This window comes from Arachis ipaensis, chromosome B3 (assembly GCF_059453495.1).
Source record: "Arachis ipaensis isolate K30076 ecotype BB chromosome B3, ASM5945349v1, whole genome shotgun sequence".
Classification (NCBI taxonomy): Eukaryota; Viridiplantae; Streptophyta; class Magnoliopsida; order Fabales; family Fabaceae; genus Arachis; species Arachis ipaensis.
Window position 1 is genome coordinate 49,301,980 of NC_142438.1, and position 10,212 is coordinate 49,312,191.

Below are 10,212 nucleotides of genomic sequence, written 5' to 3' on the forward strand. Positions count from 1 at the left end.
TTCCCATCTCTGATCTTACCCATTCTCTTTAATTTCTGCCATTTACTTTTATGAGTAAATCTCCCATTCCCATTTACAATTCTGTAATTTATTTTCAGTCATTCACTTCCAATCCTTTAATTCTAGCATATACTTTTCTGTTATTTACATTCCCGCCATTTTATTTTCTGCAACTCTCGACCCAAATTCTGGATTCGCTCAACTAGAGCATTCTTCTAATTAAAGTTGCTTGATCAATCAATTCCTGTGGGATTCGACCTCACTCTATTGTGAGTTTTTACTTGACGACAAATTCGGTACACTTGCCGAAGGGAGATTTGTTGCGAGACAAGTTTTCCGCACATCAAGTTTATGGCGCCGTTGCCGGGGATTGATTGTGCATCAACAATGATTAAATTGAAAGATCACTAGATTGAGCATTTTTATTTTGTGAATTTCATTTTCTGTTTGAGTGATTTACTTTCTGTTTTAGTTAAACTTCTTCCCTTCCCCCTCTACTCTTTTGTTTTTCTTTGTTATTTTCAATTCTGTTTGCTAACCCACTAACTGTTTGATATATTGCATCACCCACAACTAACAGTAATTCTGACACAAATACTTTCTGCACCTATCTTTTCATGCTTGCACTTGATGGTTGTATGATAGGGAGAAGAAGCGGGGCTTCAACTTCCTTCGATTCTGAACCTGAGAGGACCTTCCTTAGATTAAGGAGGGAGGCAAGAGGAAAGAAAGTGGTTGGTGCTGAGGAAGAAGAGGAATTCTTTGAACCAAACATGGAAAACAACATGGAAAACCATCATGAAGAAGAAGATCACAACCATGGGGGAGGAGGTAGAGCAAATCATGCTGGGGAGGATAGAAGAGTTTTGGGCTCTTACATCATTCCAAACCCAGGCAATTGTGGAAGTAGCATCCAAAAGCCGACAATCCATGCCAACAACTTTGAACATAAACCACAGCTCATCACCCTTGTTCAGAACAACTGTTCGTTTGGAGGAGGTGTTCAAGAAGACCCCAATCAACATCTAACCACCTTCCTGAGGATATGTGACACAGTGAAGTCTAATGGTGTTCATCCTGACACCTATAGACTGCTCTTGTTTCCATTCTCACTTAGGGACAAAGCAGCCAAGTGGCTGGAATCTTTCCCAAGGGAAAGCTTAACAACTTGGAAAGATGTGGTGAACAAATTCTTAGCAAGATTTTACCCTCCTCAACGAATCAATAGGCTGAGAGCTGAGGTCCAAACTTTCAGGCAACAAGATGGTGAGACTCTATATGAAGCATGGGAGAGGTTCATGGACTTAACAAGGAGGTGTCCACCTGACATGTTCAACGAATGGGTGCAGCTGCACATTTTCTATGAAGGGCTTGATGAGCGGATAATTTATACGCTTTTTGGCATTGTTTTTAGTATGTTTTTAGTAGGATCTAGTTACTTTTAGGGATGTTTTCATTAGTTTTTATGTTAAATTCACATTTCTGGACTTTACTATGAGTTTGTGTGTTTTTCTATGATTTCAGGTATTTTCTGGCTGAAATTGAGGGACTTGAGCAAAAATCAGATTCAGAGGTTGAAGAAGGACTACTGATGCTGTTGGATTCCGACCTCCCTGCACTCAAAGTGGATTTTCTGGAGCTACAGAACTCGAAATGGCGCGCTTCCAATTGAGTTGGAAAGTAGACATCTAGGGCTTTCCAGCAATATATAATAGTCTATACTTTGGCCAAGAATAGATGACGCAAACTGGCGTTCAACGCCAGCTTTCTACCCAAACCTGGCGTCCAGCGCCAGAAAAGGAGTCAAAACCAGAGTTGAACGCCCAAACTGGCACAAAAGCTGGCGTTCAACACCAAGAAGGATCTCTACACGTGCAACACTCAAAGCTCAGCCCAAGCACACACCAAGTGGGCCCCAGAAGTGGATTTATGCATCAATTACTTACTTTTGTAAACCCTAGTAGCTAGTTTATTATAAATAGGACCTTTTACTATTGTATCAGGTATCTTTGATCAGTTGTATCCTATCTTAGATCACGTTTGAGGGCTGGCCTCTCGGCCATGCCTGGACTTTCACTTATGTATTTTTAACGGTAGAGTTTCTACACTCCATAGATTAAGGTGTGGAGCTCTGCTGTTCCTCAAAGATTAATGCAAAGTACTACTGTTTTCTATTCAATTCATCTTGTTTCGCTTCTAAGATATTCATTCGTACTTCAATCTGAATGTGATGAACGTGACAATCATCATCATTCCCTATGAATGCGTGCCTGACAACCACTTCCGTTCTACCTTAGGCTGAATGAGTATATCTTAGATCTCCTAACCAGAATCTTCGTGGTGTAAGCTAGAATGATGGCGGCATTCAAGAGAATCCGGAAAGTCTAAACCTTGTCTGTGGTATTCCGAGTAGGATTCAATGAATGAATGACTGTGACGAGCTCCAAACTCGCGATTGCAGGGCGTTAGTGACAGACGCAAAAGGATAGTAAATCCTATTCCAGCATGATCGAGAACCGACAGATGAATAGCCGTGCCGTGACAGGGTGCGTTGACCATTTTCACTGAGAGGATAAGATGAAGCCATTGACAAGGGTGATGCCTCCAGACGATTAGCCGTGCCGTGACAGGGCATTGGATCATTTTCCCGAGAGATGACCGAAAGTAGCCATTGACAATGGTGATGTATCACATAAAGCCAGCCATGGAAAGGAGTAAGACTGATTGGATGAAGATAGCAGGAAAGCAGAGGTTCAGAGGAACGAAAGCATCTCCATTCGTTTATCTGAAATTCTCACCAATAAATTACATAAGTATTTCTATCCCTATTTTATTATATTATTTTCGAAAACTCTATAACCATTTGATATCCGCCTGACTGAGATTTACAAGGTGACCATAGCTTGCTTCATACCGACAATCTCCGTGGGATTTGACCCTTACTCACGTAAGGTATTACTTGGACGACCCAGTGCACTTGCTGGTTAGTTATGCGAAGTTGTGAAGATATGTTTAGACCATGGTTCTGTGCATCCGTTTTTGGTGCCATTTCCAGGGAATCAATTTCGAACAACAATTCACAACCCGAGTAGCAATTTCGCATACCAAGTTTTTGGTGCCGTTGCCGGGGATTGTTCGAGTTTGGACAACTGATGGTTCATCTTGTTGCTCAGATTAGGTAATTTTCTTTTTGTTTTGTTTTCAAAAATCTTTCAAAAATCTTTCAAAAAATTTTCCTTTGTTTTCGAAAAAATTAATTAAAAATGTTTTCAAAAATATATTTTTCTTCAGAATTTTTAAGAATGAATTCTAGTGTTTCATGAATCATGTTGAATCCTATCTGGCTGTAAAGCCATACCCAAACTGCTTTGGGATTGGTCTTCAACTAATCACCTCAATGGAGCCATGTCCAATTCTTTTGGATAGGGCATGTAAGGCTTGTCATGTCTGAATTACACTCATATTTTTATTAAAGCTTGGCTGGCTATTAAGCCATGCCTGACCCTTTGATTGGAGCTTTAAGACTAACATGGCAAGATTCCTGGAATTCATTTTAAAATTTTGGAATCCTTATTTTTCTTTTTCAAAATAATTTTTCAAAAAATATAAAATAAAAAGCCAAAAAAATCATAAAATCATAAAAATCAAAAATATTTTGTGTTTCTTGTTTGAGTCTTGAGTCATGTTATAAGTTTGGTGTCAATTGCATGTGCATCTTGCATTTTTCGAAAATTTTCATGCATTCATAGTGTTCTTCATGATCTTCAAGTTGTTCTTGGTAAGTCTTCTTGTTTGATCTTTGCATTTGCATGTTTTGTGTCTTTTCTTGTTTTTCATATGCATTCTTGAATTCTTAGTGTCTAAGCATTAAAGAATTCTAAGTTTGGTGTCTTGCATGTTTTCTTTGCATTAAAAATTTTTCAAAAATGTGTTCTTGATGTTCATCATGATCTTCATAGTGTTCTTGGTGTTCATCTTGACATTCATAGCATTCTTGCATGCATTCCTTGTTTTGATCCAATAAGAAAAGAGAAAAACATGAAAATTATGTTTTTAATTTTTTCTCTCTCATCATTAAAAATTCAAAAATAAAAAAAAAATATCCTTCCCTTTTTCTCTCTTAAAATTTTGAAAATTAGATTTGATTCTTTCAAAAATTTTTAAAAATCTAGTTGTTTTCATGAGTCAAATCAAATTTTCAATTTAAAAATCTCATCTTTTTCAAAAATCTTTTTCAAAAATCAAATCTTTTTCAAATTTTTTTAGTTATTTTTGAAAATTATAAAAATGTTTTTCAAAAATCTTTTTCTTAATTTTATCTCATAATTTTCGAAAATAACATCATCAATTAATGTTTTGATTCAAAAATTTCAAGTTTGTTACTTGCTTGTTAAGAAAGATTCAAACTTTAAAGTTCTAGAATCATATCTTGTGATTTCTTGTGAATCAAGTCATTAATTGAGATTTTAAAAATCAAATCTTTTTCAAAAACTAATTTCTATCATCTCTTTTCAAAAATATCTTCTCATCTTATCTTTTTCAAAAATTTTATTTCAAAATATCTTTTCTAACCTCCTAACTTCTTATCTTTTCAAAATTTGTTTCAACTAACTAACTAACTTTTTGTTTGTTTCCTATCTTTTTCAAAACCACCTAACTAACTCTCTCTCTCTATTTTCGAAAATATCTTCCCCCTTTTTCAAAATTTCTTTTTAATTAACCAATTATTTTATTTTTATTTTGAATTTTCGAAAAAAATTACTAACCTTTTTCAAAAACTATTTTCGAAAATCACTAACTCTTTTTCAAAAACTATTTTCGAAAATTCTCTCTCTCTCTCATCTCCTTCTATTTGTTTATTCATCTACTAACATCTCTCCCTCACTCACAAAAAAAAAAGAGGATCTCTATTATTATTATTTTTCTGTGCCCTCTTCTTTGTCATATGAGCAGGAGCAAGGACAAGAATATTCTTGTTAAAGCAGATCCAGAACCTGAAAGGACTCTGAAGAGGAAACTAAGAGAAGTTGAATTACAACAAACCAGTAAGCACCTGTCAAAAATTATCAAACAGGAAAAGGAGATGGCAGATAAAAATAATAATAATGCAAGGAGAATGCTTGGTGACTTTACTGCACCTAATTCCAATTTACATGGAAGGAGCATCTCCATTCCTACCATGGGAGCAAACAATTTTGAGCTGAAACCTCAGCTAGTTTCTCTGATGCAGCAGAACTGCAAATTTCATGGATTTCCATCTGAAGATCCTTTTCAGTTCTTAACTGAATTCTTGCAGATCTGTGATACTGTTAAGACTAATGGAGTAGATCCTGAAGTCTACAGGCTCATGCTTTTCCCTTTTGCTATAAGAGACAGAGCTAGACTCTGGTTGGATTCTCAACCTAAGGATAGCCTGAACTCGTGGGATAAGCTGGTCAAGGCTTTCTTAGCCAAGTTCTTTCCTCCTCAAAAGCTTAGTAAGATTAGAGTGGACGTTCAGACCTTTAGACAGAAGGGAGGTGAATCCCTCTATGAAGCTTGGGAGAGATACAAAGGACTGACCAAAAAGTGTCCAACTAACATGCTTTCAGAATGGACCATCCTGGATATCTTCTATGATGGTCTGTCTGACTTAGCTAAAATGTCATTGGATACTTCTGCAGGTGGATCCATTCACCTAAAGAAAATGCCTGCAGAAGCTCAAGAACTCATTGACATGGTTGCTAATAACCAGTTCATGTACACTTCTGAGAGGAATCCTGTGAGTAATGGGACGCCTATGAAGAAGGGAGTTCTTGAGATTGATACTCTGAATGCCATATTGGCTCAGAATAAAATATTGACTCAGCAAGTCAATATGATCTCTCAGAGTCTGAATGGAATGCAAGCTGCATCCAACAGTACTCAAGAGGCATCTTCTGAAGAAGAAGCCTATGATCCTGAGAGCCCTGCAATAGCAGAGGTAAATTACTTAGGTGAACCTTATGGAAACACCTATAGCTCATCATGGAGAAATCATCCAAATTTCTTATGGAAGGATCAACAAAAGCCACAATAAGGCTTTAATAATGGTGGAAGAAACAGGTTTAGCAATAGCAAGCCTTTTCCATCATCCACTCAGCAACAGACAGAGAACTCTGAACAAAATACTTTTAATTTATCAAATCTAGTCTCTGATCTATCCAAGGCCACTGTAAGTTTCATGAATGAAACAAGATCTTCCATTAGAAATTTGGAAGCACAAGTGGGCCAGCTGAGTAAAAGGATCACTGAAATCCCTCCTAGTACTCTCCCAAGCAATACAGAAGAGAATCCAAAAGGAGAGTGCAAGGCCATTGACATAACCAAAATGGCCGAACCCAATGAGGGAGAGGAGGACGTGAATCCCAAGGAGGAAGACCTCCTGGGACGTCCAGTGATCAATAAGGAGCTTCCCTCTGAGGAACCAAAGGACTCTGAGGCTCATCTAGAGACCATAGAGATTCCATTGAACCTCCTTATGCCCTTCATGAGCTCTGATGAGTATTCCTCTTCTGAAGAGAATGAGGATGTCACTGAAGAGTAAACTGCCAAGTTACTTGGTGCAATCATGAAGCTGAATGCTAAATTATTTGGTATTGAGACTTGGGAAGATAAACCTCCCTTGTTCATCAATGAACTAAGTGATCTGGATCAACTGACATTGCCTCAGAAGAGACAGGATCCTGGAAGGTTCATAATACCTTGTACCATAGGTACCATGATCTTTAAGGCTCTGTGTGACCTTGGTTCAGGAACAAACCTCATGCCCCTCTCTGTAATAGAGAAACTGGGAATTTATGGGGTACAAGCTGCTAGAATCTCATTAGAGATGGCAGATAATTCAAGAAAACAGGCTTATGGACAAGTAGAGGACGTGTTAGTAAAGGTTGAAGGCCTTTACATCCCTGCTGATTTCATAGTCTTGGATACTGGAAAGGAAGAGGATGAATCCATCATCCTAGGAAGACCTTTCCTAGCCATAGCAAGAGCTGTGATTGATGTGGACAGAGGAGAATTGATCCTTCAAATAAATGAGGACAACCTTGTATTTACAACTCAAAGATCTCTCTCTGCATCCATGGAGAGGAAGCATAAAAAGCTTCTCTCAAAGCAGAGTCAAACAAAGCCCCCACAGTCAAACTCTAAGTTTGGTGTTGGGAGGCCACAACCAAACTCTAAGTTTGGTATTGAACTCCCGTATCCAAACTCTAAGTTTGGTGTTGGAGAGTCTCAACAATGCTCTGAACATCTGTGAGGCTCCATGAGAGCCCACTGTCAAGCTATTGACATTAAAGAAGCGCTTGTTGGGAGGCAACCCAATTTTTATTTATCTAACAATATTTTTCTTAGTTATATGTCTTTATAGGTTCATGATCATGTGGAGTCACAAAATAAACAAAAAAATCAAAAACGGAATCAAAAACAGCAGAAGAAAAATCACACCCTGGAGGAAGAACCTGCCTGGCGTTCAACGCCAGAACAGAGCATGGTTCTGGCGCTGAACGCCCAAAATAGGCAACATCCTGGCGCTGAATGCCCAGAACAAGCATGGTTCTGGCGTTCAACGCCAGAAATGGCAGCAAATGGGCATTGAACGCCCAAAATGGGCACCAACCTGGCGCTGAACGCCCAGAGTTGTGTGCAAGGGCATTTTACATGCCTAATGGGTGCAGGGATGTAAATCCTTGACACCTCCGGATCTGTGGACACCACAGGATCACCTCAAGATCTGTGGACACCACAGGATCATCTCAGGATCTGTGAATCCCACAGGATCCCCACCCACCTCACCCTCTCTCTCCATTCAAAATCATCCCTTCTGTTTTCCATTCACCACTCACATCCATACACACATCCCTCCATCTCCTCCATATCTTCTTCTTCTTCCATTCTTCTTTCTTCTTTTGCTCGAGGACGAGCAATATTCTAAGTTTGGTGTGGTAAAAGCATAGCTTTTTTGTTTTTCCATAATCATTGATGGCACCTAAGGCCAGAGAAACCTCTAGAAAGAGGAAAGGAAAGACAAAAGCCTCCATCAAGGGTCTATAGCTCAGTGGTAGAACATTTGACTACAAATCAAGAGATCCCTGAGATACCTTAGGGGATACATTTTCTTCCACATAATTATTGGAAGCAACTAAGGGTGGAACATCAAGAGCACTCCATCATCCTTCATGAAATTAGAGAAAATCAAAAAGCAATGAAGGAGGAGCAACAAAGACAAGGAAGAGACATAAAAGAGCTCAAGGACATCATTGGTTTCTCAAGAAGGAAACGCTACCATCACTAAGGTGGACTCATTCCTTGTTCTTATTCTCTGTTTTTTTCGTTTTCTATGTTATGTGCTTATCTATGTTTGTGTCTTCATTACATGATCATTAGTAGTTAGTAACTTTGTCTTAAAGTTATGAATGTCCTATGAATCCATCACCTCTCTTAAATGAAAAATGTTTTAATTCAAAAGAACAAGAAGTACATGAGTTTCGAATTTATCCCTGAACTTAGTTTAATTATATTGATGTGGTGACAATGCTTCTTGTTTTCTGAATGTATGCTTGAACAGTGCATATGTCTTTTGAAGTTGTTGTTTAAGAATGTTAAATATGTTGGCTCTTGAAAGATTGATGACTAGGAAACATGTTATTTGATAATCTGAAAAATCATAAAAATGATTCTTGAAGCAAGAAAAAGCAGCAAAGAACAAAGCTTGCAGAAAAAAAAAGGGGGGCGAAAAAAAATAGAAAGAAAAAGCAAGCAGAAAAAGCCAAAGCTCTTAAAACCAAGAGGCAAGAGAAAAAAGCCAATAACCCTTAAAACCAAAAGGCAAGGGCAAATAAAAAGGATCCCAAGGCTTTGAGCATCAGTGGATAGGAGGGCCTAAAGGAATAAAATCCTGGTCTAAGCGGCTAAACCAAGCTGTCCCTAACCATGTGCTTGTGGCGTGTAGGTGTCAAGTGAAAACTTGAGACTGAGCGGTTAAAGTCAAGGTCCAAAGCAAAAAAAAGAGTGTGCTTAAGAACCCTGGACACCTCTAATTGGGGACTTTAGCAAAGCTGAGTCACAATCTGAAAAGGTTCACCCAATTATGTGTCTGTGACATTTATGTATCCGGTGGTAATATTGGAAAACAAAGTGCTTAGGGCCACGGCCAAGACTCATAAAATAGCTGTGTTCAAGAATCATCATACTGAACTAGGAGAGTCAATAACACTATCTAAACTCTGAGTTCCTATAGAAGCCAATCATTCTGAACTTCAATGGATAAAGTGAGATGTCAAAACTATTCAAGAGGCAAAAAGCTACAAGTCCCGCTCATTTGATTGGAGCTATGTTTTATTGATAGTTTGGAATTTATAGTATATTCTCTTCTTTTTATCCTATTTGATTTTCAGTTGCTTAGGTACAAGCAACAATTTAAGTTTGGTGTTGTGATGAGCGGATAATTTATACGCTTTTTGGCATTGTTTTTAGTATGTTTTTAGTAGGATCTAGTTACTTTTAGGGATGTTCTCATTAGTTTTTATGTTAAATTCACATTTCTGGACTTTACTATAAGTTTGTGTGTTTCTCTATGATTTCAGGTATTTTCTGGCTGAAATTGAGGGACTTGAGCAAAAATCAGATTCAGAGGTTGAAGAAGGACTGCTGATGTTGTTGGATTCTGACCTCCCTGCACTCAAAGTGGATTTTCTGGAGCTACAAAACTCGAAATGGTGCGCTTCCAATTGCGTTGGAAAGTAGATATTTAGGGCTTTCCAGGAATATATAATAGTCCATACTTTGGCCAAGAATAGACGATGCAAACTGGCGTTCAACGCCAGATTTCTACCCAAACCTGGCGTCCAGCGCCAGAAAAGGAGCCAAAACCAGAGTTGAACGCCCAAACTGGCACAAAAGCTGGCGTTCAACTCCAAGAAGGACCTCTACACGTGCAACACTCAAAGCTCAGCCCAAGCACACACCAAGTGGGCCCCGAAAGTGGATTTATGCATCAATTACTTACTTTTGTAAACCCTAGTAGCTAGTTTATTATAAATAGGACCTTTTACTATTGTATCAGGTATCTTTGATCAGTTGTATGCTATCTTAGATCACATTTGAGGGCTGGCCTCTCAGCCATGCCTGGACTTTCACTTATGTATTTTTAACGGTAGAGTTTCTACACTCCATAGATTAAGGTGTGGAGCTCTG

At 38.3% G+C, this 10,212-nt stretch overlaps 2 non-coding genes across 2 annotated transcripts; both read right to left on the reverse strand.

Annotated features, from left to right (window-relative positions):
- Positions 1-1,226: 1,226 nt before the first annotated feature.
- LOC148570572 (small nucleolar RNA R71) lies at positions 1,227-1,330 on the reverse strand. The gene has a single exon (XR_015880522.1). It is a non-coding gene; the product is annotated as a small nucleolar RNA R71 (small nucleolar RNA).
- Positions 1,331-5,479: 4,149 nt separating this feature from the next.
- On the reverse strand, positions 5,480-5,588 carry LOC148570573 (small nucleolar RNA R71). The gene has a single exon (XR_015907923.1). It is a non-coding gene; the product is annotated as a small nucleolar RNA R71 (small nucleolar RNA).
- Positions 5,589-10,212: the final 4,624 nt, after the last annotated feature.